Source organism: Chrysochloris asiatica, unplaced genomic scaffold, assembly GCF_000296735.1.
Source record: "Chrysochloris asiatica unplaced genomic scaffold, ChrAsi1.0 scaffold00048, whole genome shotgun sequence".
NCBI classification, from domain to species: Eukaryota; Metazoa; Chordata; class Mammalia; order Afrosoricida; family Chrysochloridae; genus Chrysochloris; species Chrysochloris asiatica.
The window spans coordinates 15,924,591-15,935,057 of record NW_006408566.1 but is presented as its reverse complement, the minus strand read 5'-3'; the positions used below and the strand labels follow the sequence as shown (position 1 = coordinate 15,935,057).

The 10,467-nt window shown below is 40.0% G+C and overlaps 1 pseudogene; it reads left to right on the top strand.

The window, feature by feature from the left end:
- The first annotated feature begins 913 nt into the window (after nucleotides 1–913).
- LOC102839826 lies at nucleotides 914–9,000 on the top strand (annotated as a pseudogene).
- The last annotated feature ends 1,467 nt before the right edge of the window (nucleotides 9,001–10,467 follow it).

Sequence of the window (10,467 nt, the reverse complement as noted above, 5' to 3'; positions counted from 1 at the left end):
ATGTCCTCTATTTGTGTCTATAAACATAATGAAAGTATGGTGATCCAACCGCCAGGTGTACATCCTGGATGATGAATGAGATCCGTTCTTAAGTGTGTTTTTAAATTGGGTTTGTTAGTAAGTCAGAACAACTGCATATTGTTTTTATTTAGCCTTCCTTTAGCAAAAGAAAAGGCTTGAAGACTTTTCAAAGATTCAAAGTTACACAGGCAGCAAGTGAAAGTGACCCTAGTGGAGAATTTGTTGTAGGGTCCTGGTGGGGCGATATAGGATAAGCAAGGTCAGAAGTTCAAACACACCAGCAGCTCCTCAGAAATCTATACAAGGTCGCTATGAGTTAGAACCAACTCAAGGACACTTACAACAACAAAGTGGTTTATTCATTTCAAAGTGAGAACATATTTACATTACATTAATGAGCAAGTGTGGCACTGTAGGTTAATGTACTGGAAGTCAGTTTGAATCACAAGATCAGTGGTTCAAGCTCACCAGCTGCTCCTCAGAAACCCTATACAGGATTGCTATGGGTCAGAACCAACTTGATGGCACTTAACAACAACAACAATGAGCAAGTAGGAGTTGTGCATAAGTAATAAGTTCCTAACCCATGGCCAACTGTAGTGTGCATCTAACTCCAACCAAACTACAGAATTCAGGACACAGCTTGTGTCATGGCAAAAAGAGATGCTAAAACTGAAGTTATCTGGGTTGGAGCCTTTTCTCTGCCAATTACTTGTTGGATGGCTCCAGACAATTAAGTCTCTTCTTTCACTGGACTTCAGTTTCTTACTCTGCAAAATAAAAGATTTTCTCATGTTCTTTCCCTCTCTTTGTTTTAAGTGAATTTATGTAATATCTGTTTGGAAAAGAAATAAAAGAGGCATCCTTTTTTCAAATTAGCCTCTCACTTACCATGACCCAAAGTATGCATCATTGTTGTTGTTAACCACTGCTGAGTCAGTACCGACTCATAGTGACTCTGTAGAGGGTTTCTGAGAATATAAATCTTTGTGGGAGCAGAAAAATCTTAATTGTCTCCCATGGAGGGGCTAATGGGCTCAAACTGCTGACTTCATGGTTAGCAGTCCAGTGTTTATCCTACAGAGCTACCAGGCTCTATACATTAGATGCCTAATTATAGGTGACTTCACGTGATATCCTCTGCAGGTTTTGCCCTTAGGAAACCTGTGGTCTAAGGGGAACATGTTGGCTCTGTACGATACGCACTGGACTTCGACCTACAAGGTCAGAGGTTCAAGCCCACCAGCCATTCCATGGGAGAGAGATAAGGCTTTCTGTTCCCTCAAAGATGCACAGTCTCAGAAACCCTGTAAAGGATCGGTATGAGTCAGAGTCAACTCTAAAGAACTTTACAATAACCTTAATGGCTGCTAACACGTACAACCTAGGCAACCTCCCTGTATTCAGTGTGCCTCTCACCACAAGGTGAAACCTGTTAGGAGGCCACACAATGAAATGTATAAGGCTCTTGAATATTCAGGGAATAACTAGAGGGTATAGAAACTAATATATACTGAACCCACGTCATTGAGTCATTTCAAACTCATAACTATCCTGTGGGGTTTCTGAGGTTGTAAATCTTTTGCTGCTGTTGTGCCATCGAGTCAGTACCAACCCATAGTGACCTTATGCACAGCAGAACGAAATACTGTCCAATCCTGGGCCAACCTTATTACTCCTGCCACACTTGAGTCCATCGATGCTGCCACTTGGCCAATCCATCTTGTTGGGGGTCTTCTTCCTCTTTTTCTCTGACCCTCCATCTTACCAAACATGATATCCTTCTCCAGCAACTGGTTCTGCCTGACAATATGTCCAAAGTATGAGAGGCGAAGTTTGGCCATCTTGACCTCCAAGGAGCACTCTGGCTGCACTTCTTCCAAAACAGATCTATTGGTTCTTTTGGTGGCCCATAGCACGTTCAATATTCTCCGCCAACACCATAACTCAAAGGCATCAATTCTTCTACAGTCTTCCTTATTCACTGTCCAGCTTTCACATGCATATGAGGTTATTGAAAATACCATGGCTTGGGTCAGGCGTACCTTAGTCCTCAAACTGACATCTTTGCTCTTCAACACTTGAAAAAGGTCTTGTGCAGCAGATTTGCCTAATGCAATACATCGTTTGATCTCTTGACTGATGCTTCCATGAATGTTGATAGTTGATCCAAGAAGAAGGAAGTCCTTGACAACTTCAATCTTTTCTCCATTAATAAATTTTTGTAAATCTCCATTGTAAATCTTTACAGGATGAGAAATCCTCTTCTTTTTTCTGCAGAGCAGCTGGTGGGTTTGAACTGAAAACCTTGCAGTTAGTAACTCAGTACTTATCCTACAGCGCCACCATTTTTCACAAATATTTATTGAGCAGCTGCTAATTTTTGTTTTAACTTCTTATTGTGAATTGAGTGAAGGCTTACAGAGCAGATCATCATTCTTACATTCAACAAATCATACACTTTGTCTCATTTCAATGTATGTCACCTCACTGATTGTACTTCCTCCCTGGGTTTTTAATTTCTATTCCTCCTCCTTTCCCCACCCTTATGAATTTTGTCCGTGGATAAATACTGCCCTTTCGATCTCAAAACATTGAGCATTCTACAGTGCATTTACTTCACTAGTTTTGTTATCCCCTCTATATACACTTATCTATTGCTTAGCTAACAAACTGAGATGCAAGGGGTAAGTTCAGTTCCAGACCTGAAAGATGATGTAGGACAATTGTGTGGGGATTCCAACAGTTGCTATCTGACCAGTAAACTTGGTCTTTTTTTATTATTTTGAGTTTTGTTCCACATTTTCTCCCACTCTACCCAGGATCTTCTATTTTGATCCCTTTCAGAGCACTTGGTAGTGGGAGCCAGGCACTGCCTAATTCATCTGGTCTCAGGGTCATGGAGACTGAGCTTCACATGGCTCCAACAGTCCATTGGACTAATTGTTTCCATGATTCTTCAATTTTCATCACTATTCTTTCCTCCAGAAAGGGAGAGGAACGTTAGATGGCCACGTACAAGCTTTTAAGATCCAAGTCGCTACTGACCAAAGTAGAATATAGAGCATTGCTTTGTGGACTATGTCATTTAATTCTGACAATTGCCCCTGAAAGTCAGGTAGTTCTACCCCTGTTTTACAGATGAAGCCTGCAGACAGGATACAACAACAGCAAGTACATGAAAGAACTGAGACTAGAATCCCACCAGGCTGTATCACTGTATAATATGTGTCTTCTGACTTATCTGTTTCCCCCATTAGAGCTGGGGGGTTCCATGATGGCAGGTCCTATGTCTTTCTTATTTTCATCCTGAGCACCTAATACAATGTCTAGCACCTGTTACTAAATTCATGTCTATAACATTAATTAGTTAAAGTCTGTTGATTTCTACTCATGTTACATCTATCACAGTATGGAAACCCTGGATGGTGTAAATGGTTAAGATGTTCAGTTGCTACTGTTAAAGGTAGGAGGTTCAAGTCCACTAGGAGGTAACTCAGAAGAAAGACCTGTTAATCTAGCTTTTTCTCTCCCCCTACGTCCATGCATCCTTCAGGATCTGCAAGTCACCTCTCACCCATATACCCTCCATAAAAGAAAGCATTTTCCTTCCTGTCTGGGCCTTTCCTTTACTTATCCTTGGGCTGAGAAAGGCATTTAGCAGACAATTAGTAGGAATCCCCTCCAACAAGCCTACCTGCTAGTATATTCTTCCCTTTCACTGCAGCTTCCTCCTAGAATCCCCACACCTGAATTGCTTATGTATCCCACATCCCAACTCTGGGAGCTTACAAAGTCTGTAAGGGGCTATGATGCTTTGAGGACAACTTTTTTTAGACTATTTACACCTGGTTGAAAAAAATATTGGTGATCATCCCATTCCACAATATGAGGTCCTTGGGCCAGAGAGATTTTACATCACCTTTCAGAATATAACAAGAGCTGGAGTAAGGGTGTCCCCCTGGTAATAGAGGATTTGGAACAGAAAGCAAGTGACTATGAATCAGAAACTAAGCATCTTCAAGAATGTGTCAAGGAACTTGTGAATTCCCCAAGCCCCCTGCCCCCTCACCAATCTCTCTAGCAATGGGTCCAGATATCTGAATGCTTTGGTTAGCGTTGCAATGGTACTTGAAACAAAGGATCTTTCATTAACTAGTGTTATTCCTGCATGAAATGATTTAACCTCTGATCTTTTTCATGGCAATTCCAATAATAAAGAAATCAAACTTGAATTGACAGAAGTTGAAAAAACAAATTTAACTCGAACTTTAGTATTAGGAAAAAATGTCTACAAGAGGACCTCAAGAAAGCAGAGCAACATCTCTGTAGGAAACAGGCCAAAATTGACCAATGGTCTTCAGAACACGGATATCCTAAAAGCAAAGTCAGAGGAGGTCAGATTTGGAATCAAAGTAGCAGAAGAGCAACATTCAGCCGGTGACATAAATGTGTCTGTCTTACCAGACACTGGTAGTCCTATCAGAAAACCTGGCAGGATGAAAACGGCAGACTATACCTTTGAGGAAATTTTTGGAATCCTGTTTAGATATAACACCAAACCCATCTCTTGCTCAAGTGAAAATTGAAGAAACAATGAGAGCAATGGATAGCATTGAAGCTAGACTTACATAGAAAGTGGAGATAATGAAACTGTCATTACACAACCAAATAAACATCATTTTCCCCGAACAGAGTATATTGAATGGGCGTTTAAAGACTATTTGGGGCTCTAGCTCTCAAAAAGAAAAAAAAAAAAAAAAAATCACCTGTTGAAAACTCTATGGAGTACAGTTCTATTCTGACATGCATGGGGTTGCCATGGGTCAGAGTGGACTCAGTGGCAACTGGTTTATCAGTCATGAGACTTGACCTCCAATTTTTTCTAAAAATAATGACTCTTCTACTTATTGGCACTGAGGCAGGCAGAAGATCAATCTTAAACAGCAAAGACGTAGCTTATCACAAACACCCAACATTCACAGTGTTGCTAGTCATTTGGCCCCTTTGGGATTTCATAACTGGGTGACAACTCCAGCACTGTACGTTTGCAGGAGATTATCTCCTTGCACCAGTTGAGCAGAAGCTTACATTGATTATTCCTAAAAAAAACCCATCATGCTTGTGAAAGCCATTATGTTTTAAGATGGTTTAAATACATCCATCTTGTCATTTTATCCCATGCCCACAAAAAACATCCTACAGATATTTGATCATTCAATTAGACTAAAGGAGGCCAATGTATATGCCGCTGCCTCAGAGGTTATCATGCTTAATAAAACATACTTGATAAGCCCCATGAAGGCTGTAATTAAATTTACAAGCAACCTTCCCCACAACTTTAACAAAAGATACCTCAATGCTTAGTGTGGTGTGTGTGTGCATGTGTGGGTGTGCTGTAAGTATGTTTGTATGTTTTAAAGTCCCATTCCATAAGGATTATAGCTCCCCCGCTGTTTGGAAAAGATAATTTCACTTGTAACACTAATAACTTGAGCAGGGGAGAAGCTGGCCTGGTGAATGGAATGCACTTCACTGCACATCTTGGCTCGGTTAGAAATCGGAAACAGATGGTCCTTACGGCTGGTTTCCCATTCGAGCCCACTCACTGCCAGCCTGTGGTCTTCAGTGGGTTGCTGCTGGCAGTCTGTGACTTGAACATAGTAGGACAGTGGCAAAAGAAATCAAATCTTTTCCAATGAGCAGCAAGTTATAATGAAATTTGACAGATCTGACATTCTATACCCAACATCTAGTTAGAATATATTAACCTTTCCGTTTTCTTTAACGCCTTGCATAGAAGTTCTGAATAGACTTATTAAGAGGGTTGTGTTGTATGCAATTTTCTTTCCTTGTTTTAACACGGGGCAGAGTTTTTAATCCTGTCTTAGGTGGCAGCTGGTTAACAGAAGATGCAAGAAATGGTAAAAGTCAAAGTATTTCTTTACATCGAAATGAGGCACAAGAAGAAGACAAATTCTTTGCTGGATGCAGCGGGTGAACTTCTACTGGAAAAAAAATACTCAATTTTTTTTTTTTTTTCAAGGAAAAAAAATCCCAGCATAAAAGTCTGGACAATCGTTAAAATAGATGGGGCTGTCTGGACCCCCTGGCATTTTCTCCCATCCTGTCCTTTTCAGCTTCGTGGTATTTGTTTCTGCCATACGGTGAGAAAGTCATGCCAGGTGAGTTGGGACACTGGTTCATTTAAGGCACCACATACAATCCCAGAAAGGACATGCACCTTTGTAGAGAGCTTTTACTGCTTTCATCTAAAAGGGATAAAACTCCTACCAATGACCTGGGCATTTTTTTGAGACGTTGGAGAAACAAGACTTTTCATCCTTTTGTGTTGAACCTTTCTCTTATCTCAAAGCTTATGTGTGAATACAAGCTCATTTTAACTGTTAGACAGTGATATCTTGAACACCATTTTAGGATTTTCCACATGATTAAAGTTAGAGGAATGGCTTAGGTGTTAATCATAGATAATCCTGCTACAATACAGGCATTAAAAAAAAAAAAAAAAAAAGAATTACACACCCGTAACCTAAACTAAACTTCTCTACAGTTTTGGCAACAGAGTACATTTCTAATTTCATGACGTGCAAGAGACTAGAGATTCAGACATTCAGGACCTTAGATATTCTTGTGCCTAACATCCAGCTATATAAAAGAAATAGAAAATGTCTTCTGAAAACTAGCTGGTTGGAGTAGAAAACATATGAACTTTTTTTTTTTTATCAAGTTGAATCTTTCCTTTTTTTGATTAGCATGAGTCTAGAGTCCTGGTGTGGTGCTGTGGGTTAATGTGCCAGACTGCAAAGCCCTTTGAACTGCAAGGTTGGCAGTTCAATCTCACAAATTGGTCCTCGGAAGCCTTATACAGGGTCGCTATGGGTCAGAACCTACTCGACGGCACTTAACAACAACAACAGCAACACAGATAAGATTGCAAAGCCGTTTGAACTGCAAGGTCAGCAGTTCAAGCTCACCAGCTGCTCCTCAGAAACCCTACACAAGGTCGTTATGGGTCAAAACCAACTCCACGGCACTTAACAACATAGGTAAGATTCTTACCTTTTGAACCTAACTTTCAAATAAAAAGATTATCAACCTCCAATAATGCAACAATTTGAAAATTAAATGATACAGACCCAAAAACACCTTGAAAAGTGTTAACACATAATGGTGGTGGTGGTGGTTATGTGCTGTGGAGTCAGTTCTGAGACATAGCGACCCTGTACAGGGTTTCCGAGGCTGTAAATCTTTACAGAAACAGAAAGCCTCCTCTTTCTCCTGCTGAACAGCTGGTAGTTTCGAACTGCTGACCTTTAGGTTTGCAGCCCAATTTGTAACCACTACACTAGCAGAGCTCCTTGTAATTGGTACTCCCATTAGCTGCTGTGGCAATACCAACTCATCATGGTCTCATATGTGTCAGAGCAGGGCTGTGCTTCATAGGGTTCTCCATGACTGATTTTTTGACTGTAGATCATCAGGCTTTTTTCCAAGATGTCTCTAGGTGGAATCGATCCTCCAACCTTTCAATTATCAGCCAAGCATGGTAACCATTTGCACCAAATTCTCCATTCAATTATTTGTTGCTGTTAAGTGTCATGGAGTCAGTTCCAGAGTGACCTTGTATAGGTGTCTGAGACTGACTGGTGAGGTTGAACCTCTGACCTTGTGGGTTCAAACTGAACTTGCAGTCCAGTGCATATCATACAGTGCAACACCAGGACTCCTATTGTTGGTGTTAAGTGCCGTCAGGTCAGTTCCAATCCATAGTGACCCTGTATACGTTTTCCGAGGAGCAGCTGGTGAGCTTGAACTGCCAACCTTGTGGTTCAATCAGACTTTGCAGGCCAGCGCATTAACCCACAGTGTATTCTTTTCCTTTTCTTAAGATTTCTTTAATAATAATAATAATAATAATACAACCCAACACACTGTTGTTGAGTTGTTGTTGAATTAACTTCAAATCATAGCCACTCTATAGGACAGGCTGTAAATCTTTTTGGAAGCAGACTGGTTCATCTTTCTCCTACTATTGGTAGGTTCAAACTGCACTACCATCATAGCTCCTTATAGTTGGTGCTAAGCCCTGTTATTTCCCTCCTAAGTTTTATAGAACTACAGAGTGGTGGAGTTCTACAGCCTTAATGTCTTAGTCCAAAATCTGCTCCTATCCCTAAATCTAGGACCCTGAACAAATTGCTTCATATTTTGAAACCTGTTTTCTTGTTTATAGAATGGGAAATAATATGACCTATCTTGTAAGAACTTACCTGGAAAAATCCACATATAGCTCTTAGAACAATGCTTAGAAAAGAAGAAGCAGACAATAAATGTCATTGTTGTTGTCAGCTGCTATTAAATCAACCCCAACTCATGGTGACCCTGTGCACTTTGGATGGGACTGTTGTGGCCAATAGGATTTTCACTGCTGATTTCAGAAGTAGATTTCCAGTTTGTTTCTTCCTAGTTTGTTTGAATCTGGAAACCACTGAGACCAGTTCAGCATCACAACAACACACATGCCTCCACTGACATACCAGTAGTGGTTCCAAGGTTGTAAATCTTTATGGAAGCAGAAATCCTCCTGGTAGATTTGAACTCCTGACCTTGTGGTTACTAGACCAGCTTGTAATCCACTATGCTATCAGGCCCCCTTAATGGATGAGATAATAAAAATAATAAGAACTCAAAGTAGCTAAAGATCACTATGGACTAGGGCCTTGAAAAGATAGGTAATTTGGAAAGTCCAAGATGATGTATTAGGAGGGGCAACAGGTTGAGTCAAGGTAAAAGAAAAGACTGCATAAATGAGAAAAATATAGCCAAATTTCAATTCTACTAGTGTTCACTGCCTTTTTACTGTCTTTCTCTTATTATGTAGGGACTTCCTACTATCTGTCCAGCAACTTTGTGGCTAACAAGATGAACAAGACATGGTCCATGTCCTCAAGAATTTAATATCCAAGAGGGAAGATAGACAGAGGGACAGATGATCCAGGAAAAGCTGCTAAAAGCTGCAATGGAGGACGACACAGATTGCAGGGGAGTAGACAGAGTGAGGAGAAGGGAGAAAGGATTTCCCCCACAGAGGAATAATAGTTTTAAAAATGTTTACTCACTAATAAAACTATAAGTTTGTTGAAGAATTCAAAGCATACAAGGGTTACAATTTATGTATATTTTTACTTATAAAGAAAGCAAATATGTGCACACACACACAAAGGTAAGCCAAAAATTATCTGCACTCTGGCTGTAGAATTTTACTTTAATCAACTTTTAGAAAAGACAAATACATCATTTTTCAACATAATCTCCTTGCTTTTCAATACACTTTGTCCATCTGTCAACAACCTTTCATATTCTTTTATTTTTAAAATGTTTTAGGCTGAGCTGTGAGCCACGAATGCACCGCTGTCTTCACTTCTTCATCAAAGGTGAATCTTTATCCTCGAAGGGCTACTTTCAGAGGACCAAACAGGTGAAAATCCAATGGAGCAATATCAGGACTATAGAGAGGATGCTTTAACACCTCAAAATGAAGTTTTTGCTGAGTGTCAACAGTGTGGGCAGAGGTGTGCAGATGTGCATTGTCGTGCAAGATCACAATATCCTTGGATAGCAGTCCTCTGTTTTTAATCTGAAGTTTAGGCTTCAGCTTTTCAGTGAGCATCTCATTCATTGTAAGGAGCACTATTGATTGTTGAACTTTTTCCTGATTGTGTTCCAATACTGGCTCTTAAGAATCCCAGAATACAGTAAGCATCAATTTTCTAGCTGATGGTTGACTTTTGGACTTTTTCTTGGTCAGCAATTGAGGAGGTTTCTATTCCATACTCTACTATCAGATTGATAGTAATGAATCTATGTCTCATCACCAGTAACTTTTTTAAAAGAAAGTTTTACCTTCCTTTGAGTATCAGTCCAAATGTCATTTGCAGATGTCCAAACACTTCTGTTTATGCTATGCTGTGAGTTGTTTCAGTACCCATCTTGCACAAATTTTTCGAAAGCCAAGTCTGTCACAGATTATTTCGTAGGCAGAGTCATGGTTGATTTGCAAATGATTTGCCACATAATCCACTATCACTCATCTATTCAACAGAATTATTTCATGTGCATACTCAGTGTTGTCTTTAGCCATGAACAGTCATTTTAATATAACCAGAATGCAGATCATTTTTTACTCACCCTCGTGTGTGTGCATATTTGTGTATGGCACCAACACAGAGCCTATTCCCATTTGTGGCAACCCTTTATAGGGTTTTCAAGATTGTAAATATTTACTGGAGCACTCAGCCTCATCTTTTGCCCATGGAGTGGTTGATGGGTTTGAACCATCAACCTTGCAGTTAGCAGTCCAATGCCTAACCCACAGTACTACTAGGGCTCTGTATATACACATACATATGTATGTGCTTTATGTGT